The sequence below is a fragment of the Etheostoma cragini genome, chromosome 19 (assembly GCF_013103735.1).
Source record: "Etheostoma cragini isolate CJK2018 chromosome 19, CSU_Ecrag_1.0, whole genome shotgun sequence".
Taxonomy (NCBI): domain Eukaryota; kingdom Metazoa; phylum Chordata; class Actinopteri; order Perciformes; family Percidae; genus Etheostoma; species Etheostoma cragini.
The window spans coordinates 12,511,209-12,537,475 of NC_048425.1; the positions used below are offsets into that span (position 1 = coordinate 12,511,209).

A 26,267-nucleotide genomic window follows, 5' to 3' on the forward strand; every position below is an offset into this window, starting at 1 on the left:
CCCCCCCCCCCCCCCCCCCCCAAATACAGTATTTTAACTTTTTCTGTTTCTCTTGGGGAAGAAAGGACAGTTCAAGCCATTATAATGAAAAGCCTTTATTGAAGTGTGGGAACAAGTTGCTTGAACTTTTTTCCATCAAAAATATAGATTGATCCAGAATATTTGAGAAAAAGATTATTATTATTATGATATCCAGAAGATTTGAGACACTGGGTGTAGTGTCTTACATTTTCTGGATCAACCTTTCTTAGAGTGAAGGCCTCTTTTTAAGCATTTTGTTCAGCAGAGATATAGGGAGAATACAAAATACAATGAGTTGTTGGCCCATGTCCTCTATTAACAACACATGGAGGCATTTGGTTAGGTTTAGGCACAAAAACAACTTGGTTAAGAACAGGGATTCAACACATTTAGGGTTTAAATCACTGCAGCGTTAAGGTAAGGGGATCTTTGTCCTCATGGTTACATTGACTTGGTTAAGGTAAGTGGATCTTTGTCCTCATGGTTACATTGACTTGGTTAAGGTAAGTGGATCTTTGTCCTCATGGTTACATTGACTTGGTTAAGGTAAGGGGATCTTTGTCCTCATGGTTACATTGACTTGGTTAAGGTAAGGGGATCTTTGTCCTCATGATTACATTGACTTGGTTAAGGTAAGGGGATCTTTGTCCTCATGATTACATTGACTTGGTTAAGGTAAGGGGATCTTTGTCCTCATGGTTACATTGACTTGGTTATGGTAAGGGGATCTTTGTCCTCATGGTTACATTGACTTGGTTAAGGTAAGGGGAGCTTTGTCCTCATGGTTACATTGACTTGGTTATGGTAAGTGGATCTTTGTCCTCATGGTTACATTGACTTGGTTAAGGTAAGGGAGCGACTGCGGCCAACGTTGGCTGTCGGTAGGAAACAGGAAATGGATATCCGCCTCCCGTGTTAATGTTCAACCCATCCATCCAGTTTGACTCCCCCCCCCTTTGTGGACATGTGTTGTCTGTGTAGCCACCGCATGATATAGCTCATTCCTCTTTGCCACAGAGCTCTGCCATTGTCTAAAAACTATCAAAACACATTAGGGAGTCACGCTGTTGTATTGGGTGACATGTCCCTTTATTAACAAGGGCACGGTAGTTTATTATGAGTTGATCCCACACACACCCTGCTGCTGCTGCCGTACTGTGCCGTACTGTTTTCGTGGCGAAGTGCCACAGGCACGTTGTGAAAGTCTCAAAATGTTGAGAGACAAACTGACAAACTTTAGCCTTCTGTCTTTTCGTGAGATTTCTTAAAAAATAGTAAATATTGATAGTTTTACCCGGGCCGCTGTGCTATTCAGTAGTTACACTCTTTAATATTACATGCACAACCATTCAAAGAATCCTCAGTATACTTGTAGACTTTACTCTCAGCAGGAGCTATAATTGAAATCTATGTGTGGGCGCGGTGGGTGTGTTGGCATCCGTATGTCTGCACACGTGCTTATGTGTATTACTCTTTCACGCAAGTTTTGTACTCGTGTGTGTGTGTAAATGTGCTTGATTGTCCAGCTATGAATTTGCAGTTATGCATTTAGCTGGAATGCATTTGGATGTGCATGGTTGCCTGTATGGTCTCTCAGCAAATATAAGTGTGTGTGTTTGTGTGTTGGTGCGATGTCCCCTCCTCGGGGTATGAATAAGCTTGCGGTTTAAAGACCATGCTTCACTCTGAGACAGAGCTCTGATCAACTTTGTCGAAAAGACGGAGAACGTAAAAACTTCTCCTCTCCTCTCTCTCATTATTTACATCGACTCCAGCCCTCCTCCTCCTCCCTCCCTCCCTCTCCTTTTCCCATCTCAGCAGCAGCCATCCCTCCCTTACTCTGTACTTTTGCCTCTTATGTCCACTTTTCCAATGTCCTCACTGGCCTTTTTTCCCCTCATCCATCTCTCACCCCCACCATCTATCTCATCTTATCGCAGGCTATCCTTCTTTGCCTCCTCCTCTTCTGTAGCAAGCAAATAAATCCATCTTAATGGCATACTTTTGGGTCTCTGTTTATATATATATATATATAATTGGATAATCAGAAAAGGGATTGATAATGCAAGCAATCTCTGGTTGCATCCCTGAACTTTTACACTTTTACTAGTTATTATATAGATATTATTTTCTCTTTCTTGATCCTTTGGTTCAAATGTATCCTCTACACACACGTACACACAGGCACAAACACACACAGTAAAAGCTGCGGTCTAGCTCTCTGCCTTATCACTCTACTCCTGCTCACATCAACTCATCTTCCCCCAATCTCCAATTTTTCCTTTCTCAGTTCCTCATCTTCCTCTCTGTCTTGTTGTTCTGCAAGCAAGAGAAAGAGGGCGGGATGCTCCTAGAAAGAGAGAGAGTGAGGGAGAGAGAGGGAGAGAGTAAGACTGAGTGTGTGACAGACAGTAAGAGAGAGGGAGGGATAGAGAGTGTGACAGAGAGGGAGAGAGTGTTTGACAGAGAGGGAGAGAGAGGGAGAGAGAGGGTGTGACAGGACAGAGAGAAAGAGGGAGAGAGAGTGTGTGTGTGTGTGACAGAGAGAGAGAGAGAGAGGGAATGTGAGTGTGAGAGAGAAGGAGGGATAGAGAGGGTGACGGAGAGGGAGAGAGGGAGTGTGTGACAGAGAGAGAGAGAGAGAAAGTGAGAGAGAGTGTGTGTGACAGAGAGAGAGAGGGAGTGTGAGTGTGTGACAGAGAGAGAGAGAGTTAGTGAGACAGAGAGGAAGAGAGAGGAAGTGAAAGAATGAGAGAGAGAGACACACACACACACACACACACACACACACACACACACACACACACACACACGGACACACACACACTGGGGAGGACGATGGAGCGCGCAAGCGAGCCCGCGGGTGATGCGCGCGTGCTCTGTCAGCGCCGCTGCTGCTTCAGAGGAGAAGCCGTTCATTCAGCTGCTGAATGAGGGACGGAACGGAGGGAACTATGAACTGATAGAGGGATGAGTGAGTGAGTGAAAGAACGGATCCCAACCTGGGCTTCTTCCAGAGTACCGACCCGGTGAGAAGACACAACCAACGTGTGTATTCCACTATTGTTATTAATTTGATTGGTCATGCCTTTATTGTGATTGTTTTATTCTCGTATTGCACTACGTTTGTGTGTCAGGAGACAATCGGTAAGTGTACATGAATGTGAAGCGCGCGGATTTTGCCAATCCCGTTAATTGCAGCGGGTGGTGCAATTTGCACAGATCGGTGCATGCGTGCGTAAATAAGGAGCACGGAACCTGTCAGGGTGAGATCCGGCGGAGGGTGAACGGGAGAGGAGAGACAGTGGTCGCAGCCTATAGCTCAGGGAGAGATCGCGGAGGGATCAACCGGACAGCCACGCACGCCCGGGGGTCTCTCTCAGGAGTGTGCGAGACCGCGGAGCCCTGTCCCCGTCCCTGTTCAGTATACCGCTCCAATTAAGCATTTAGCAAACGCACAGTCTCCACCAAAGAGCCCCGCGAGAGAACGGTGAGTGACATTTCCCCCAGAGCTGCAGGGGTAGAACCCTGGATCCCGCCGAGCGGGGCTGTGGATCGCGCAGGCTGCAACACCAGTGGCCGGGGACGGGGAGTGAGATTACAGGGTCAGGGATAGTGAACGCATCCGGGTCTGGAGGGACTGCGCACCCGCCCAGGTGGCACGAGAGGCTAGGCAATGGAAACAGTTGAGGCCAAATAGGATATGTATGAGAATGATGAAGAAGGAAATAAGGGTCTGGCGGGATGAAGGGATGACAATGAAATGGAAATGCACAATAGCAGTTGCTAAATGAATTGTTTCATACAGATTAAAGGCCTATTTTATTTATAGAGATAATAGCGATTTTGTGTGAATGCTGATGATCGGTTTGCAGAAAATTATGATGATGATGGTCATAATGAGGACGATGATGGTGATGGTGGTTGGAGTTTTGATGATGATGATGATGATGGTTTTAATGGGTTTATTATATTTGCATCCTTTTTATTTCCCATGTACAGTTATACTAGAATTGTTTACACTTGCACCTTCTTATACATTTTTATTGATTGGTGGAAATGGTGGGACGCAGGGGGTGATGAGGAGGAGGAGGAGCAGAAAGATGGTCAAGGTACTAATATAATAAGAAGCATTGTCATGGTGATGAGAAGGATATTAACATTAATGTTAACAATGCTGATGATAAGGATGGCCTATGGTAAAAGGTCTGATGAGGATGAGGACAGTGGTAGTTCTAAAATAACAGGCTTATGCCAGGATGATGATGATGATGATGAGGCCTTTTGTTATCAAGGATAAATAATTAAGATAAAGATATGTCACGCTCTCAATAATTCAAACGCACAATCTGTCTAAGAAAATGTAGGCTAAAGACTAATTTGCATATCTCAAACCATTTTTCTGCTTCCACCAGCAACAATAAGTGTTTGTGGTAAGCAGCTTTGATGCCGTCCGTCCACTGGGCATTTACTAACTGCGAGAGCCAGTGTGGGCCTTGCCTGCAGCGATGTGATACATGAGTGCAACATTTTAGACAATTCAGACACACAAAACCACTTTGGGGCTCCATTGGGTGCCCGATGCATGGAGTGCAAATCAGCCCGTTTCCCCATGCATTCTCCCCAGAGTGATCATTAAACTTTTAGTTCCCATCTCAACTGATTCCTGACTGACTCGCCGACTCAATTTGAATTATGTGTGTGTGTTTAAATATGGCCTGAATCTAAATTTTAAAAAGTCCACTGGATCTCCTTCATCTGTTTAGACGACCACTTTAATCAGGAGGATTTTGGGAGACATTTCAATCTTACTGAGACCTAGCTGTGAGTCCCTCCTTAAGGCTTTAAAAAGCATGGCATCCTGCCTACAGGTTGATTAAATCCCTATAACAATAGAATGTGAGGACAGTGATATATCGTAGTGTTCCCCTCCTCTCTGGCTGTGGCACAAAGTCGTTGGCCTATCCCGTTTTATTTAATGCAGTCTTTGACATTCATGGGAAGTGCTCAATATGCTGCCGGCTCGGCCCAAAATTGGCACCTCAGCACTTGTTGGACCAGAGTCTACTGTGACGGGAAGCCAAGGGTTGTGCTTATAGTATCGAACCCCAAACTTTACAGTCAGTGCAGCAATAATAAAATTAGAAAATTATGATATACCTGAAATAACTGGGGAATCACTAGAAAACTTAAAAATATGACAAAGGGCATTCAAATGGAAGATCAAAGTAATGCACCTCAGTCAAGTATTAAAGAGAAGTATACCCCAAAAAATAATCAATAAGTACTTACACGGAGGGCTGGAACAATTTATGTTTCAGATTTATTCTGAGCGCAACACCCTCTGAGTTAAAAAAATAAAATAAATATCTTTCTGATTTCTCTCCTGGGCCAGACTGGTTGACCGGGTCTCTCCCATCATTCACTATACCCAGTTTCCAATCACTCCCAGAGCACATCTCAGGGATTCATTTGACATGTTTACGGCCAAATGGCGTGATATCTAAGCTGGGTCGTAGTTTCTGATGTACCAACGGGGATCTCATTTGCACGGCAGACTGATTTGGCCCTCACACTTGTGTACCTCACTTAGTCCTTCAGAGGTAAGGCGTCAAATGATGAACTCATTTGTTAATAGCCTGTAGCAACGAATGCTCCCATTTTTGTTTAGTCCTCATATCGACCAAACCAGAGAAGACAGTGGGATGACTCCCCTCTCAGTTTGTATCTGTGTTAAATCTGGGGCTGCCTTGGATGAAAAAAAAAATCATAATTACATTTACTTTGGTCAATATTGAAATTCTGGTTATTAAATACCCACCTCCCCTTAAATGTCTTCAACTGTCCTGGCTAAAAAAAATACAAAAAAAAATAAAGAATGAAAACACCTTGAACTGTGGAATATCCCTTAACCCTTGTGTTGTCTTCCCGTCAACCATTGAAAAAAAACAAAAACGTTTTGGTCACTTTGCGTCGGCATTAATATCGCTATTTCTGACATTTCTGACACTTTTTAAATGTTGTGAATGTTTTTTAATTTTTTTTTCCCCAAAAAATATTTCAAAAAGCTTTTATTTTGACAGCCCATGTTTTATGACTTTTTTTTTTTTAACGGGTCAAATTTGACCTAAGGACAAAATGAGGGTTAATACTTTTCCCATTTGAACACCTTTTCCTTCATTTGGATCGCAAGACAAAATAAGACTTTACTTGCAAAAGGTAATGTGCAAAATAATTGTTTTTCTCGAAGTAGAGAATTCTCAGATTTTGTGATCATTAGGAGCCAAAATCAAAAGTGGAATAATTGTACCGCCCTAGTTAAATCACTAAGAAGTGGTACGTTTGTCGCCAGGTTGGCTCGCTGGTAGAACAGGCGCACATGTACTGTAAGGTTTCTATCCTCAACGCAGAGGTCCAGGGTTCCAATCCGACCTGTGACGATTTCCTGCATGTCTTCCTCTCTCTCCCCTTTTTCACCTAACTGTCCTGTCAAAAAAAGGCGGAAAAGCCCCAAAAATATATACATATTAAAAAAGAATGGTACATTTATAGTTTGAACTAGCTCCATTTATCACACATGCAAGCTCATACTGCAAGTCTCTTGCATTACATGTATGTAGACATATTCAGAGGGTGATGCTTTTTCTTTATGAAGCACAGCCATAAAGAAAGAACACCTTGTTTGATTGTGAAGATCATAAAGCGACAGATTTTACATGTATATTTCGGAATGAGAGGGCAGGTTTAGATGTGGTTGCTGAAAAGGGAGTGCTAAAGGAGGGCATCCACTTTAATAACTTCATTACAGTGGCATTATACTTTGCATTACATTGTTTTTTCAGACTATTTTGGGTCTTTTCCCTTTTTATGTATTATTATAGTGATAGTGGATGGACATGGAAGGTGGGAGAGAGATGGGTGATGAGACACACACACAAAGGGGATCCAGATTCAAACCCTGTGCCACTGCAGGACTCAGCCTGCATGGGGCGTACGCTCTTTCTGGGTGAGCTAGAGGCCGCCCCACCTTGGATCACATTTAGATTTAGATTTGTTAATAGTTGTAGATAACATTGTTGCCACATGCGTCCACTAATGCTCATCAATCAAACAAGGACCAGTCCATTACAGTCAGTGATAGCTGGTCCTCAATGTACAGTCCCCTCAATAGATCAGGATGCAGAGCAGCAGCATGGCCGCCTTGGGTTTAAAGCCAACTGCTCGTGTCCTATAGACAATGAAATGGAGCAAACTACCAGTGGGTCTTTGACTTCTTCTTACCAGCAGCCACGATTACAGGATAATGGAAAATACTAAAACTTAGCACTGTTGGAAGAGACAAGTCTGCAAATATGTTGTTCATCAATATATCAAAAGTTTGCTTACATTTGCTCCCTAAAGCTATTGGTCATACCAGGCCAAGTAGGACCTTCAATGTATTGAACTGAACAATGGTATGTTTTTATAATTCTCATACTTTTCAAAACTTTTTTTTCAAACAGATAAATGCATTTTAGCTTATGCCTGCATAAAAAGGGAACAGTTGCCCGTTAAGATGTAACGTGTTAATCTCCAGTTCTGCTTGACTGGCTGAAGATTTCTCTGCCGAATCAGGCATGAAGGACCTTTTTTTCAGGACGTAGTCTGGCTCAGCGGATGCACTTTGCTGGGAGAAAGCCTGACAGGAATACAGCATGTTCCCCCCCCCCCCCTCGCTATCTATGCTATCGGAAGTTAGTGCTGCTCTGGACGGCTGTGATTGGTGTGATGCAGCGCTGGGGAGAAAGCAAGACTTTACCAAAAGGCCTTTACCAGGTTATCACACCAAGGCAGACATCCACGAATACACACACACACACACACACACACACACACACACACACACACACACACACACACTGACAGACGTACATTTACAAACAGACACCAGCACACTTGATGGCGCCATCCTCACTGTCACCCCACCAGAAGATGTTTAAAGATGAGCTGGCTTATTGATATGCAGAGATGCTCGCCCAGCTGCTGCTGCTAAGAATAGAAAGCTCCAAGGTGGACTGGAGCCATTTGTTTTATGAATAACCTCAGCCTAACACACACACACACACACACACACACACACACACACCTGAACATGCGTCAGCACGTGTGAATGATAGTAACTGTGTCTGTGATTCTGTAGCTGTCTGTGTAATCCGTATGCGATGATTCACAGGGCAAACTGTTCCGGAGATGTTATTGTTGTCGGCGATGTTGTTGCCTTAAATTACATGTCGGGGAGGGCTTGATGCTTGGCAGCATGAGCTAAGTGGAGAAAAGTGACTAAGGCGGTTATTATTTAGAGGAAGATAGAGGAAGTAAAGAAGAAGCAGCTTTTGTCCTTTTCTCAGTGGCTCTCGGAGCCCACATTCAGCCCAGTCTGCTCTTTTGAATTCATGAATGGAATGCATGATGTGAAACGGACAATCACAGACTTATCCAATCAACTGTGAAAATGGGCCCTGATGAAGAATGCTTTGACTTTTTAAAATCTTTTCTCGATGGTACAGGCTTAAAAAGGGGGCCTGTGAAGTGAACAGTTTGCAGGAGGCATTGTGTTTTCGTTTTTTAAGGAGGGTTTTAAAGCATTGAAGTAGAATAAAGGTGTGAGCCTCTTTGGAGAAGCTACTGGTTGTCGTACAGATGAAGCACTTGTTTCTGACGCAGAGCTCTGTATTTTTTCTCTCTGTTTGTGACTCCCTCTACCTCTTTCTCTCCCTTCTCTGGCCTGTTATTTTTAGTTCTCTTTCCCTCTCAACCCTGTTTGAACAGTGTTCACTCTTTAATTTAAGTCTCCTTCTCGGCTGTTTTCATGTCCTTCTCTCTCTCTGTTCCTCTCTGTCTCTCTCTTTTTCCACCACCTTCTGTATGTTACAGGATTTCTCCCATGTGTATGTTTAGTGGGTTTGCACTGTTATTTACACACATAATACACATAAGTGTATTCTACATTACAACACATATATTCCCAGAAAAATGTACTAGCACTAAGCGTACTAAGAGTTCACCTGTATCCTTCAAAATAAGTGTCCACATCAGATTTTTTATGAGATATACTGTATATTGTCCCATTCATAAACAGCGTCACAACATACGCGCTACTTGCTACATGTAGTTTTACTACTAGCACCACTAGTTTTCACGCTAAAACGTTAGACTACAGTCTAGCAGTGTTACAAAATATCTCCAAAAATCTAATAAGGTGAGTGCAAAATCTGTAAATGAAAAGTATGGCTTAATCAGACAATGCAAATCAATGCAGGCCTCCGCCGACAAATCCGAGTGCAGAGCAGCATTAGACGGGTGGAGCAACAAGTGCATGAGACAGCCCCAACATTACAACTAAATATCCATTTACTGCACACCGCTGCATGCGTTAAATAACCTCATATAGCCACTCACACATACTCAGACTAGTAAGAGGAGATGCTGAAAAAAGGACAATCAGATGTTTTTTTCGGCCACTTAGGGGCAGCAGAACCAGCTGTTAACACAACATTATATAAACTTGAAATGGTTGAATTGTTGTCAAATAATAACAACAATGACCTATTTACACATCCTGCAGACACAGAACCATATTAGCATTTATTTGGAGTCTAGTTTTTTACCCACCTGATGGACATCCACACTCCCTTTAGCTCTGCTTTTTTGGAATAATTGACTCTTTAGCTGCAGAAATGCTGCAATTAATTATATTATAAATAGTCATTTGACGCAGTGTTAGAATATAAACGTTAATTATGTCAGCAGCTTTAACCTTCATGTTGTCTTCGGGTCAAATTTGACCCATTTTCATGGAACTTCAACATAAGTGGTGAAAATGTCAACATTAGAAATATCAAATAACTGTGGAAAAAACATCCAAAAAAGCACCCGCAACATTGAAAAAGTGACAAAAATGTCGGCAAAAGCGATAATAGATGGATGGATGACGGAAATAAAACGCAAGGGTTTTCTGTTGGGGGGGGGGGGGGTTGTCCCAGCATTAGTCTGTGATTCATTGTGGCAGTAGAATAAGACTAGTTATATATTTTATTGTATTTCGTTGTCCGCCCCCGTTTTACTGTCACTTTCATTTCCTTCCACCTCTTTTCACCTCGCTCTTTTGTTTCATCCCCCGTACCCATATCTTTTTTCTGATCACCTCCACTCTCGTCTTTATTACTCCTGTCTGTCCTTCTCTATCACTTTCTCTCTCCCGTTCTGTCACCTCAAATCCCCCCCCCCTCCCTCTCTGAGTTTCTCTCTGGGTTTCTTCTCCTCCCCCTCCCACGTCATTACTCTCCATGGCCTCCTCACCTGGTCACTCCGCTCCTGGCTTGGTTACCATCTTTATCCTCTCTGCCTCACCCCTCATCTGTCTCCTCTGTCCAATTTCCCCCATCATTCCCATATGTCCCTATCACTGTCTCTCTCCTGCCTAGCTCCGCATCATTTCAGTCTTTAGAGATCTTACCTTGTCCTACCCTCTAACGCTTTACCCAACATTACTTTTCCTAATTTACTTATCTTTATCTATGGTTTGGTTCTCGTCCTTTCTGTCCTAGCTGTTTCTATCCTTCTCTCGCAGTTATCTGTCACAGCATCGTAAACCCAAACCTATCTTATATAATCTCATAAGAGTCCACACTCACACACATACCAGCTGTCCAGCCACATTGCATGCATGGCTGCGGGGAGGTTCTGCATGCAATGTTTGTGCGACGGTGTGTTCACAAGTGCATGCACGTGTGACTGTGAAGTCTTGCAAGTGTTGTGTTTATTGGAGCGGGTGGTTTGTCTGTTTGTGTGTGTGTGTGTGTGTGTGTGGAGGATGGATGGTAGTGTCTAGTGGTTTTCTCATTGGTTTACAGACGGGATGAGGATCAGAAGCGATTAAAACAATAAAAACATAATGAAGCAGGAGTGGACGGCAGGCACTCCTAAAGACCCATAATCCACTCTTGACATGCTATTACAGTCTCTCAACTACTCTTCTACTCACACTGCACATCTCCAGCTTTTTCAAACATGCACACACCACTGCTGTGCACATTACCTTTCAACGCATTATCTCTTTAATATTCGCTTTCCCCAGTTAAAGTTTCCATGGTTTGTCTTTTGTGTTTGTGAAAGTTTGGTGTACTCTCAGATCTCAGCGTGGTCGTTTTAGAAAGGGCACGGGTGCCATCATGAATCTGAACATAAAACCATCTTAATCTTTTCTTTTACTGCCCGAAAATAATGCCCTCTTTTGATAAATACATTTGGTCCATGGAGCGTTTTCACTGCCTCTCTGTGCTGCTCCTGTGAAATAAAGAAAGGATAGCATGTTTTTTTTTTTTATCAAACGGGAAAGCTTTGTGCTAATGAAAGACTCGGTTTCCATTTAACTTCATTAGGTTTACCGCAGCTCTGTTGCTCCCATTACCTGAACACAAACAAATCAGACATGCTCGTGTTATCCATCTGCTCTGTTATCAAACTGTACTGGCTCTTTGCAATGCTCACAGCCTCACAAACACACACACACACAGTTTGAAAAACCTCCTTTTTTGAAGCTTAATTCAAAGAAGCAGTGCTTTCTCATCACCACAGTGGTAGTTCATTTTCAAAAAAAAAAAAAAAATGGAGGAGAAAAAGAGCAGGCTAGTGCCAACTCCTTATGAATTATGGCTGTCTTGACACATTTCTCCCTTGCAGTATAGCAGTGGCATTTTATCCACATGCCCTCTTCTTGCAAAACAACCTGTGTGTGTGTGTGTGTGTTTGAGAAACAGTGCATTTATGTATAGGGTTAAGTATGTGTAGAAAGTCAAATGACGCTATGACGACTTTTAGTTGTGAACCTAATGTGCGTGCATGTGTCATAAGGGCCCAGCAGCAGAGAAATAACACTTGTATGTACAGCCTACAGAGGTTTGTGTGTGTGTGTGTGTGTGTGTGTGTGTGTGTGTGTGTGTATGTGTGTGAGAGAGAGAGTCACTAAGTCACTGTAGCAAGAAGAAATCCATACGAGTGAAGGAACACTATAGAACAGCCTGCGTGAAAGCATGGTGTGCTATTGCGAGAATGCTAAGTTTAAATGTTCATTCTCAATGTTCCTATTCATTTAGTTATGCATGATAACTGTGTGTGTGTGCGTATTTGTGTGTGTGTGTGTTTGTTTGTGTATGTATGTGAAAGAGTGCGCTTTAGCAAGCTAGCTCCCTAAGGCTCTCTGCTATCCTCTCTGTGTGTGACATTAGCAAGGGACGGAAGTCTGAGCACTGTGCTGCCAGTTCCACTCAACATCTCACACACAGACACACACACACACACGCACACACACACACACACACACACACACACACACACACACACACAAAACAAACAACCAGAGGCCGGCAGCAGTTACTGGATATGAACATCTGCAAAATGACTTGCGCTTGAGGAGAGTGGAGTGCGTACGTGTGTGTATTTAAAAACAAATCATTTTTGACTTCCTATCTATAGAAAGCTGAAAGAATATTATGCAAATTGGTAGTTGCATAACCCCACATGTGTAATTTGCATTATGAGATTGCATACAATACATTTTGGGGATTATCTAAAGCCACTGTTCCAGACCTGTCAAACTGCCAGCGCCACTATCTTCAGCATCCAGTCCAGAGCTGCATGGATTCGATCCTACAGTTTCTGTTTAGTTTATAGCTCGATAGGAATCCCAAAACACCTGGGCACTAGGTCACATTAGATATATTACTGTAGGCATGAGCGGAAAGCGCACACAACATCACACGACAGACTGCTTGTATAAATTACATTGCATTTAAATTGTTGGACACCCACCAGCCAATTGGAATTGAGTATAATTCCATCATGGTATGATTCGTGGTAAAGTACATACTGTAGCAACTGTTGCTGGATTTATGTGAAAAAAAGTGATAACATAAGATAGACTGGGGCCAGGTGGCGACACCAAAGCTCCTCCAGATCATGAAGGTCTTTTGAACATGCATAGTCTCCAAATCTAGGGAATTATTAACCTGGAGTATTATGAATCTACACTCAGTTGCTAGTTTTTTTGGTACACCAAGCTCATGCAATTTAATACAGCCTTTATATCAGCGGTGATTATTTTATGGCCATTTTAAATATGTAAATATTTTAAATAAGGGCCCCAGAAATGGGGTTATGCAAGTAACTAAACTTTTTTTTACACGCTTCTTAAATCTTACCAGCCCGCCAAAGTATTGACATTATGAATTTCCAACACACGCCCGTACAATGTGTACTCCACTTTAGGAAATCCCTCGGTTTAGGCCCTGAAAACTCTCTTTCAAAGTATTTCTAGATAAAATGAGTATATATTAATACAGATAAGCAATAAGCATTCCATGTCAGAAAATGTTCACGTCGGACCCAGATGCTACAAAATTCGAAATTAAGGTTTCAACACCGACAGATGTTTCTAATACATCGTCCACCCCATTTATAGCAATGTTTCAAACAACTCTGTATATAACTGAGTGTATGTAGACACCAACATTGATTGTAAGTTTGACTTTGGCTAATACCTTTTGTGTGTGCAAGTGTGTTGATCATCATTCACACACTCTAAGTCTCCCCATTCAGTAATTTTTCCCTCTGATTATGTCTTTATAAAGGCAGAGTAGTTATTAACTTCCATCCCCGGGGCCATGTTCATTAAGTTCCTTCTCTAATCTTGGCCTAATCTAGAGGTTCAATGAAACATTCATACACACTTCACCATATATCTGTCTGCTGATATGCCACCAAACCTCTCTGGCCTTTAAAGCCTAAAGGCCCCCCCAACACTTTTCTCATTTCCTCTTGTGTATTTTATTGCCATCAGTCTTTTTCTCTTATTGTCTGCTCCGTTCTTCTCCATCTTTCCTTGTAAAATCGTCCTCCTTCTGCATTGCTCTGCCCGTCTCCTCTGCCGTTACTAGCTCGGCGATCTGTTGCTCGCTTGGATCTCAAGCGCAGCTTCAAACATGCTTTTGCACGGATCAAAGTCGATATTAAGCACACACACACACACACACACACACAAACACACACACAAACGCGCACATGCACATGCATCTCCACACCCTCACAATGAGCCTGTTGCCAATTACTGGCTTCAAAGACCACAAGTCCAAATGTTGTGCAGTGTGTTATCTCTGAAATTTCACATGCACACCACACGCTCAAATGACACGTTTACGTTTGTTTTAAACAACAAATGTATGAGAGTGAAAGTAGGAGCATTACCACAAAACCCGGTTGTGGTTTTTGTTGCTCGAAAGAACATAAAAGTGTGTGTGCAGCTGAGTGTGTGATGAACGCCTGTTAGTCTCAGATCAGCTGGTTAAGAAGGATGTCTTGTGAGGAATCGGGCGCTTCAGAAACTCTTTCATGCCTGCCTCAGTTAGGACCTCTGGATCTGCAGATTGATTGACCACCCTTAATTTGACTCATTTGTAGAAGCATGAAATCCCTAATAGAACTTTGAAAATTCACATGTGTATACATATGTTTAAGGGATGTGACAAATTGTGGTGGGCAGCTCTTAACCTGTGTGAGCGGTGGGCCAGTCATCATTAACACCTGTATTTGTTGTCATTAACTTATCTCTATCTTTCACATTCTTTTCAAGGAATACGTCACCGTTTGTTGAAATAAGGCTTATCACGGTCTCCTCTAGCTGTAGATGGGTGGACCAACGCTTTTTTAGTCTCAGTGCATGCATTGTTGTAGTTCAGTGCAACACCGGCAGCGCCACCGCTAGTTAGCTTAGCGTAGTGAATGGAATCTTATGTTGCCGGTTAGCATGTTGTGATTAAAATTGAGTCAAGAAAAATAACAACAACCTAATTACTTCCTTTGGCCTGCATATTTACAAGGAGTACAAATAGCAATGCATAATAAGATATTGACTTGGAACAGTGCTTCGGCTGTGCCTCCACCCAATATAGTCCCACATCAATCCCAATTTTCTAGTTTAGAATTGATATCACAGTTCTCTGCCCATTCAAGTGTAACGTTTATTGCACACATGAACCATGACAAAAACAAAACAAATTGGCGGTACCGAACATAGATTTATTTTGGCACATATAGCACATTGCTCATCGCCACAACCCTGTAAACACAGAGGCCTCAGTGACGAGAAGGGAGAGCACTGCAGTGCTTAGGGAGCGCTTTAAAACCTTTTTTATACAGTCTATGTTTAAAACTCACAGAAGAATGTGATGCAGTCGGCTAACAAAATTGAAATTCTTAAAAAATCTTTAAAAAAAGAAGTTATTTAAAAATTAAATTGTGAACAGGGTAAATTGAGATCACGCTTTTATAAGGAATCATCGTGCAGGTTCCACTCCAGAGCATTATATTCCTTGATTAAAGGCACTGCAACTCTAGTCACATTTTACAAAGCCAGTCAGTAGATTTAAACTGCAGTGACAAGCCCACACATAGTCCTCTAACCTGGCTGCTAGTTTTATATACTGTCCAGTCTGTGGTCCTGGGGAACTCCCCTCTGCTCTCAGAGGTGTGTTTCCTGGAGCTGTTGGTCAGAAGAAGCAGTTTGATTCATGTCTTTAAGGAGAAACGACAGCAGACAGAGAGCTGATTTCACTCAGTTTTACTGTGAAATTGAGTGTATACTTGGTGTGTTGTTTATTGACCTCCTTCACCTTACTAAAAAAAAGCAACCCAGTTAGATGTGAAAACCCATTATCGATCCAAAGATAGAAAAACAGCCGGGGGGGCTTGAGCTAAACTCATTTTCACAATAGATTTCTCATTTTTAGTCTCTCTCTCAATTTCTTTCTCTCTCTCTCTTTCTTTTCTCTTTCTTTTCACTCAGTCTCACTCGCTCTCTCTATCTCTCTTTCTTACACACACACACACACACACACACACAAACACACACACACACATGCACAATCACCTACTCCTCTCATACCCTTAATGATAACTTTAAAGACTTGCATCTCATTAGTCACCATGGCAACAGTATTGGACCTACTTTCTACTTGCCCTTTCTTATTGTTAATTTTACTCTTCCCCCCCCCCCCCCCCCCCCCCCCCCCCCCCCCCCCCCCCAAACACACACACACACACTATGGCAGGTGTGTTACCCCTCAAGTGCAGAGTTACATTGTTGAGAGTGGTGCTACATTTGTGTATGCTCCAGGGACATCCACGGAATTGGCACATATAGCATAGGTAATATGGATTGGTTATGTAAGTTGTGTAAATGCAGAGCTAAAGTGTGTGTGTGTGTGTGTTTCTGTACTGTAAAGCAGGTGAGAACAGTTCAAAATGTCTTTAAGCTAGAGCAGATGGGAGCACTCAAATATTATTGGAGCATACGCTCCATGATTCATTTACTGTCTGTATGTGTGTGTGTGTGTGTGTGTGTGTGTGTGTGTGTGTGTGTTTCCCTGCGGCTCATTGTGTATGTATGCGCAGTTATCACCCTAAGTGGGTTATATAAACAACTTCCTACCAGCCAAAGCACAATACAATGAAGAGAGGTGAGACGCTCCATCATTATTTAAAGAATTACTGTGTATTCACAGATAGGAAGTGAGCCAGGCAGATCTGATCCAAACCATTAATCTGATCTCAAAGCTGCAAAAACCATGATTTTATACAAAACGCATACCTGTCTGTTCAAGCTAGTAGATTTAGGCTCGAGTAATTTTGGTATCCGGTATGAAAACTTCTTGGCCCGGGGGCAGGAAGAAGCTTAAAGAGTGAAGTTCAAACTCTTGGTAAAAGATTTAATGAATCCTCCAATCACAGAAATAACATTTATGAGTCCCTTCAGAGATTCAGTAAAGTTTGTCTGTTAATCTTTCGATTTCTTTATTAAACTTGGTTTCTTTATGTTAGTTTTTTTGAAGGCAAGAATGTATCTGTGTTAAAAAGAAATCCTCTTCCCTTTCAATTTCTGTTATGTAAAGCATTTCTGAGCTCTTCTTTTATTGTAAGAAATACAGTTTTGGACCAGAAATTAACAATGGCAACATTTGAAAATTAATATCTGTGTAAATACAGCCATAACTATAAACCAAACTATAGCCTTAAACCCCTAGGCTTTGTTATTCTATAAACTACTGAACATTTTTATCTCTGAATGCATGACTATTGCAGAAAGAAACATATTGTTCAGTGAGTCGGACAGTAACACTTACACAGTTAGCAGAGTGATTTGTGTTTTAGATAGTTGCAGTTGCCAAGTGTTGTTGGCCAGTTGAAGTTACTTTTCCCTGTTGGCATCAGTCCTATTTCACTTGTTTTTAATCCATTGAGTCTATATAAAGGTTGTGATGTCTTTTCTGCACTTTGTCCAATTAAACATTATAGGACCCAAGCAGGAGCCGAGTGGCACTAATAATGTAGCCTTGTTAATTCTGTCTTTTTTTCTAGTGGCTTTCTTTCAATGGGCTCATTCTCAGGTTACTCAGTGTCCTCAGTGCTGCAGGGATTCAGTGTTGATTCCTGTCCATCAGGGTATCTTGAGCTCATGTTCTCTGCCTCAAAATTGGTTGAAATACTCCCCCGCGGCTCCGAACTGAGAGACATTAATTCAAAGTATTCCTGAAGGTGCTGGGTGGGTGGTGCGAACTCCAGGGTGGTGGTGTTTTGGTGGAATAGCAATCCTGTTTTTCACCTGCTCTGACTCCCAAGCTTGAATAAGCTGTGGGACGTGACCTTTGGAAAGGCAACATAGCCCGGCGTACGGACACTCGTTTGTGGGATTTCTTTTGTGCGAATCGCCACTAAAAAACCCATTTGCCTTGTAATTCCCGAGCTCCTTTTTGTTGTTTGGTTGTTGTATTGTTTTCTTTGCCTCTGACACACTGCACAGACATGTTTTGTTTGAAGAGGGTGAAAGCTGTGGCAGGAAGCTTTTGTCTCTGGCTCGACTGCAGACTATGACAGAGCTGGCCTGCATGGCATCCAGTCTCTCTAAACTGATGGAGCAATGCACGAAAAAACACACTTAAAACAATGGCTTTTATTCAAGAAAAACCGTTGATAACGCATAGAGGATTAGTTAAGGAAACAGAAGAGATTCAGTAGCAAACACACACGTCTGTGTGATTTTGAGCAGGCTGGTGTCGGGCAGCGAAGCCTCCTGGTCTTGTTGAAGAAAAGAAATCCAAACTAGATAAATTGCAGTCAAACCTGTCAACCACCAAGTGTGTCCTGTTGGTACAAGAGGCCAAATGGGAGGAAGAGGAGGAGGAGGTGCTTCTGCTGCTAAAGGGGTACAAGTTTTCCCCTTCAGCAGCAGCACCTCCTTTGCATCGCTGGCAACATTTTGATTAATGATTATATTTTTGGATAGATTGTATTTAGATACTTCTAGCAGCTGGAAAAAAAAGTAATTTGCTCTGTGTTCCCAAGAATAGTTTAATATTTTGGAAAATACACCTTACACTTAGTATGTAGCTTGAACCAGGAGCCAATTAGCCTAGGTGAGCATACAGGCAAAAATGAACCTGCAAACATCTCTCAAGTTCACAAATTCACACGTTGCCATTGGCAACTCATTTAGATCAGCCGCACAAAGACCGCAGTGTAAACATCAAGTTTGGTTTTACTGGGCGTTCAGTGCTGTGCCTACTACTGGTAGTTGTACTACTGTTGACCAGTGGTTTTTGGCTAGCGGTTCTGCCATGCTTCCAGTCTTTATGCTAAGCTAAGCTAAGCTTATTGCTTTCTTGCTCAAGAAAAATACTCAAACATGAGACATTAGAGTGTTATCGTAAGAATGAGAATCTGTGTTTTCCCCAAAATGTACTACATCTTTAACCAGGCCAATTTTGTATAAGTAAACCTAGTAAGATGAGGGGACGTGGGTAACCAGCGATATCTAATATCCCAACAACTCCACGATTACCTTGAGCAACACCGTGAGAGCATTCACGGATGTTCTTTTCATTACCCACTCGACCATTTCCAAGTGTCAAGCTCGGTGTGACATGTCCTCCTGCAGACAGCACACACAGGACGTCAGACAGCCAGGGCAGTGCAAAGTCAAACTCCCAGTTGTGATCAGTGTCTGAGGACAGGTATGAGTCATCCCCTCAGCTGACTTTCACACCTTTAAAAACATGAAGTGCCCAGTCATTCAGTCTGCATGTGTGTGTGTATGTGTGTGTGCGTGTGTGTAAGTGGGGGAACACAGGTTATTGACTCTCTGTTTGTTGGCAATATGGACACTGAAATAGGCAGTCGGCTCCAACAGCGAGTCACTCAGTCACCCTCAACCCTTTAGAGACTCAGAGGTGTGTGTACGTGCATGCGTGTGTGTGTGTCTTTAATATGTGAGCTTGCTTTTCACATTTCAGCCATGTGTTTCGTTTTGCATCTGTGTGCTTGTGCTGCATAAGCTATGTGTCTGTCTGTCTGTCTGTCTGTGTGTGTGTGTGTGTGTGTGTGTGTGTGTGTGTGTGTGTGTGTGTCTCCAGAGCATACACACACACACACACACATTTACACACACAGACACTTACACACACACCGTTTGTTTGTTTATTTTTGTGTGTGTTTGCACTGTTTAGATACTGAGAGAGAGAGAGAAGGAGAGACAGAGGAAAAGATGACATTGGGGTTTCATTGCGGAGTTGAATGTGTCCAATTTTGGATAATGTTCCTGCATAATTTAACCAATTTCATGAATTGATTTAAGGGAGAGAGGCAAAGGGGCAAAGACACAGAGAGACAAATGGAAATTTCGAAATACTAGCAGAGAAAAAGATGTCTGGCCATCTGGCCAGCAGGTCAAAGGTCATTTAAACACTCACAGGTTTAATGAAAAAACCCTTTACCTGCCATTAGCCATTAAATGTGTGTTTCATTACATCCACGCTCTCGCCTAGTGCATATGAATCATGGCTCTGATTAGTATCTGGAGCCTAGCATTGTTCTACTACAGGATCGATGATGAACCCATGATGATTGGAATGCATTCCCTCAGCGGGTGAGGGGTGGGTTGTGTCAAATGAAGTCCTTTTAACATGCTTGGGGCAGAATGATTAAACATGTCTTTTTCCTCAGCTGCTAAGCGTCTGCAGCATGGATGAGGTCGTGTTTCTGTCTTTGCTTTTGTTCTGTGATTTATTGGTTCTTTCTTTGGTTCTCTGGTTAATTCTTTGGTAGGTATTCTGTGCTTAGGTTTCTCCTTTGGTACTTGAGTTTGTCTTTCGGTTCTTTCTTTGGTTCGTTCCTTGGGTCTTTGGCGTTTTGAGCATTTGACTTTTTGGTTCTTTGGCTCTTTCTTTGGATCTTTTCTGATTTAAATTTTTTTAAAGATATTTGTTCCTTCCTTTGGTACCTTGATTAGTTTCTTGTTTTGCTGGCTCTTTCATTCTTTGTTTTTTAGGTTGTTTCCATGTTTCCTTCTTTGACTACTGGATGAAAATAATCCAATACATTTGTATATGTAATACATTTAATTAGCAATTACGTCCTTGGTTCTCTTTACACAGCAGATATTTCCAGTGTTGACTTTATAATGATTAGTTTAGCAGTGTCTACGTTGAAGCCATGTAGCTGATGTGTGCAGATATTGGTGTTTTATTGCATTGGTGGGTGAACAAATCAATAGAAAAGGGAAATGGAAGCAAGAAAAGATGAGTTCACAGGGAGAAAAACAAAAAAGAGAGATGAGTGAGCAGTTGAAATTGACAGAGCAATTGAAAGATGGAGGAGTCTCTAGGAGACATTGTCATAAGAGGAAGAGACAGAATTCGGAAATGCATGGCGGGTGGACGTAGCTGAGGGATGGGAGGACGAGTAGTGAAAGAAAGAGACTGGGGCACGAAGATGGAGAAAAATAAAGGAGGAGAGAGACGAAGTGAGGAAAATGTTGCAACGTTAAGATGACTGACTGCGGGCCGAGGTCACTGGCAGAGTGAGGTTGGAGAGAAGGAAATAAGATGACAGATAGAGGTGAAGTGCGAGGTAAAAGAGGTGAAAGGAGCAGCAGAGCTAAACAGAGATGAGCGGCTGATGCACAGTTGAGTGCAGGGAAGCTGCGGGGGGGGGAGACGGATGGATGATTGCTATGGAGATGGACGGGGACAAGATGAAACCTAATTAGAACATTATAATGACTTTGCAAGGTGTAACAAATACATGGAACCAAATTATGTTGGGGATAAAGAATGGAGAAGGGCAACTTTTTAATTAAAAAAAATTAGTCGGGTCAATTTTTGGAAAAAATCCAGCATGAGGTTGAAATGAATGGGATGAAAATAAACGGGGACAACAAAGAAAAACAGATGAAAGCAATGCAGACTAAATATATATTAGAGCCCGATAAGTAAAGGATTTTTTAGGCCGAATACCATTATGAATATTTGTTTATTTAAAAATACGATATGCCGATATACGTATATTTTAGGTAAATATTATCTCAGGTAAAACATGAACAAACAGAAACAATGAACGCCACAAAACTTTCTTTAATTATTCAGTTTGACAGCCACTTATAACGGAAAAAGAACATAAATGAACTGCTTTAACGTAGATTTTCTTTAGGGCTTTATTACGTGGTATCGGATCGGTACATAAACTCCACTACTTCCCGATACCGATACCAGAGTTTTAGGCAGTATGTACTACTTCAAAAATACACACTTTTCAGTGTGTTTCAGTGTATTTGTAATTCTTCATATGAGACATTTTTATTTTATTTATTTAACCTTTATTTATCCAGGTAAACTGTTTGAGAACCACTTCTCATTTACAAACCTTACCTGGCCAAGAGGCTACAGAAATAAATAGAAAACATACTGTACAACTTTACGTAGTCAAACACATGACGCATAGAACAAGCAACCAAATTAAAAAGAGATAAACATACTGTACAACTTTACATAGTCAAACGCATAACACATAAAAAAAGCAACTGAATTGCTGAAAGACATGTTTTTCTTATGTCTCATGTGTGGGGTTGGCAACCAGCTCATGTTTTCTCATGTGACTTGCAGTGTTGGGCAAGTTACTTCCAAAATGTAATACAATGTTTTTTTATATTGATTACTAGTTACTGTCAATTGAGCGTAATTAGTTATATTACAATATTACTGTCTTTGAAATGTAAAGCTTTCAATAACGTTTCCGTTACTTTTGAGTTGCTTTCACAGATCGTGATTCATATTTTCCCCTAATCGTGCAGGCCTAGCTGAATTTGCGGCGTTACAGCAAAAAGGACTACATTACTGTAATTGTGGTACTTTGTAACTCCCATCACTGTTCCCTTGCTATGTTTGGACCTCTGCTCATCAGCACCATGTGGAAGTCCGGGACATTCTGTCTTATCTAATGGGACACTTGACTCAGATCGACATTGAGGAATAAAACATAGGTCTCTTACATAGTTTAAACCACCTTTAGGGTACATTACAGCACTGTAAGTCCTCCTCTTATAGGCTTTTATGGCTGAATTACACACACACACACACACACACACACACACACACACACACACAGTCTGCAGTGTGCACAGCCTGGCAGTATGGTTGCCCAAAAGTCATTCCAGAAGAGAGGACCGGGCCCCTATTGTCCAATAACGTGAGGGTACGGCCACAAGGTTTCAGTTTGAATCCTTGGCGAGGGGGAAGTGTCTGGCTAGGGAGAGAGACGGACACACACACACACACACACACACACACACACACACACTACCCTCCCTCCCTCAGCAGCCACTATCACACTGCTTTAGACCAAGACACTAACAAAGGGCGGCGATGCAGAACTGTGATTGTGAAAATGCAACCGTGCTTATTCAACCTTCAGTTACAGTGATAATCTGTGGTATTTTTTATATAGATGTCCTTTCAGTTTTCCTGTGGCGATTGATATTTTAACTTGTCTTGAAGGTTTTCCCATACATTGCTTCACTCGAGTCGAGTTCAGAATCTCAGGGGAGTGGCACACAACCAGGCATGATGTGCACATGTTGCTAAGGGCACCGTAGTTTGTTATGCTCGTGAGGAACGCAACTATTAATATGTTGGTTGCCAGCGAGATATCCAACAGTTGGTCGGTGCATACTGTAAAGCTCACACAAACAGCGGGGGGGATGCCGGCTTTATGCTGGGACTGAGCATACAAAGAATCTTTTTCAAGGTTGTTGTTTAAGACTTGTTTGTTTTCCAAGATCACCTCTGAGCTGTCTCGCCACCATTCACAGTACGATTCGGGGAAAAATATGAATCGTCATGTTTTTGTTTTTTTTAGCTTTAAATTGATATCACGACTCTCTGCCACCATTTTTTGTAATGTTTATTACACACATGAACCATGACAAAACAAAACAAAACAAATTGTCAGCGCCATAAAAGATTTTTTTCCCCACCTTTAGCACATTGCTCATCAACACAAGCCTGTACACACAGAGGCTTCCATGAAGAGAAGGGAGAGCAGTGCAGGTCTCGGGAGCTCTGAATAGCATCTCCCCTCATTTGCCTGATGCATTTGATGGTGGGACAAAAGAGTACATCAGTAGCATGTTCGGAAAGCAGGCAGGTTTCTGCACGTGGACTAGAGCTGTAAAAATCAACGTGATAATGACGAGTTTACGCAAAATCCTTTCAAAGCCACTCATTTTAAAAGGATCTGATGAAACCCAAGTTCACTTTCAAAGGTTTTTTCCACAAGACAAAAGTTGTTTGCATGTACTGTTAATGTCAATTAAGTTACCACCGCAGTACTTTGAGTCCCCACCCACCCCCGTCAAAGACAGGCAACGCTGGATAGTTTGCAAAAGAGACATGAGAAGAAACATTCTGGGTCCTGTAGACGGCTATTTTCTATGGACCCCTCCCCGCATCCACAACTAATCAGCCCTGGGTACTCAGTCCAGTTCTTCTGGAGAATATTCTAGTCTTGGATTGTATTTGTACCTAAGTCAAATTCCTCGTATGTATGTCATACCTGACAAATAAAGCTGATTCTGATTCTGCTCCCATGTTGATAAGAGCATTTAAAACTTCAAGTTAATTTATAACAGATACAAATGTGTGATTAGCTTGTCATCAATCGCAATTAAATGTTTGAATCGATTGCCATTATGTGAGGGCTTAATTTAGTCACTTTGTCAGTGAGAGGTAATGTGGGATTGGCACACAGATTTGGTTTCTCGTGGGAATAGTCCTCTGCTGTAATGAGCTGTAAAGCCGTAATGCGCCCTTTTGTTTTCTTACAACTGCAACAGTCGTTAGATTGGAAGGAACCGTGTTAGCATGAAGAATAACAGTCTGCAATGCTGGAGGAGAAGAGGGCCACCTAAAGGAAAGCACGCTGTTAATTAATGGATGTGATTTTGGTGAAATGCAGACCTCCGCTGCCACCACAGCCCCATATCTGGATGTTTATGTTCTCTCAAATGCCTGCATTTAATATTTCAGCGCTAGTAATTTAATGCACGGCTCCAGAGAGTCATATATTTGTCTGCTGGGCAAAGGCAAGCGGAGGCCAAGGAGATTTGCCAGGAAGCTGTGTGAGCGAAGGACATCTGCATCTTAATTGATTTGAAGCTGGATATTTTTAAATTTATGTGAAGAGAAATAAATAATTCATGCGAAGGAATATATGTGTGTGTGTGTTAGTAGTTGGTGTGCATGGTGTCTCCGACAGATATTGTACTCACTGTAAACGTTTTGTCTGTGTTTCTATAGAAACAGCGTGTTCATTTTAGTGTTCATTCTCAGTCTGCTGGTAGTGTCTGAAGGTGTGTTCAAGTGAGTAATTTGTCACATTTTAAGTGTGTGTGTGCGTGCACGCACGTGCGTGTGCGCGGATCCCTGCTGCCAAGGCAGATGGTGGTGTCACGTACAGACATTGAAATCAACGGCTCTGACATCACATGGCCACACCGGGCTGCAGATGCACTTTACCGTGTGGGTGTGTGTGTGTGTGTGAGAGTAGTTACTATACGTGTGTTCATGAGTGTGTGTGTGTTCTGGTGGACCTGGATCGTAAGGTCAGGGTGACTCAGAGACTTACCTGTTAAGGAGTCTTAATCTAACTTCTCTCCCTTCTCTTTCCTTTCTTTTCTCTCTTTGTCTCTCTGCAGCACAGGGGTGCTTTCACCCATGGCTGCACACACTCGTTGCGCGTGCTCAGAATAATGAACGAACACACGCACACACGCACACACGCGCACTCATAAACATGCGGGCAGCAGCAGTAATTAACAGCTAACTGTGAGAAGCCATTATCATTACAGGAACGAGGTGGGCTCCGACACTCCCACCTACATAATGGACAATTAGTGTCTGAATGCGTCCTGCGTCCAGCAGAAAACTCTTTTCAGCAATGGAAGCAGCATCGACCAGATCTGCACTGACATGAGCCACTGAAGCCTCTCCTCATGCTGGAGACGGTAATGGCTGTTCCTGATGGGTGTCATGGTTATAATTTGCAATACAAAATAGATTCCACTCCAATTTCTCTTTTGGTTTTTCTTTTCACGCTCGTGGAATTTCACTATCGATGGTCTGGCCGGGGCCGAGGGTCATGAAAAGCTTTCTATAAATAAAACCGACTTCTGTAATGTCAACACAGTAAGAATTGGACCTACTTAATGAAGTTGGTTCACTTAGCATCAAACACAACAAAGGCTGTCACTGGAATGGCGTTCGAGCTAACCCTAGCAATCAAACAATCATACATCATCATGGATAAAATGATTCCCACCTTCTGTTATCCTTTGTAAAGAGAAACATTTATTATTTCATGGCTTTCATAAATTTCAGTATGACACGTTTAGCCTTAAACCGTTTAAATCTAAGCATGGGCTACTCAAATCTAGACTCGACTCACATCGGGGAGTGATAAGATGTATTGAAATTCCAATTTCTAAGTAGCTTTCTGGTCTTTTTCTTGAGTTGATTTCAGAGACAAAATATTCCAAAAACAACATGAGGTGAATTTGACTTTCTACCAGATTTACTTGACTCTTTTGTTGTAACAAGATTGATTCCATTTCGTCACTGTGTAACGGGTAATCTTAGATAGAGAACATTTAAAAATTAAACATCCAGAGTGCATCTGCTTTCCAAAGATGAATGCATTAGTGGCCAGACAAATTGGGTGAAATTGTCCCCCCACGTCTCCGGCCCTGACTGATGGAGCTGTTATGAAGGCCACGGCCAAACCGTCCTGCACGGCTGCTGCTGAAATTGATCCCTGCCTGCACACCAGTC

At 42.1% G+C, this 26,267-nt stretch overlaps 1 protein-coding gene across 1 annotated transcript in view; it reads left to right on the forward strand.

Moving 5' to 3' along the window:
* The first annotated feature begins 2,845 nt into the window (after positions 1-2,845).
* Positions 2,846-26,267, forward strand: part of LOC117962205 (sodium/calcium exchanger 1-like) — an 84,212-nt gene continuing 60,790 nt past the window's right edge. The window contains exon 1 of the mRNA XM_034901361.1: positions 2,846-3,069. The gene's annotated coding sequence lies outside the window, so the exon portion shown is untranslated. The remainder of the gene's footprint in view (positions 3,070-26,267) is intronic.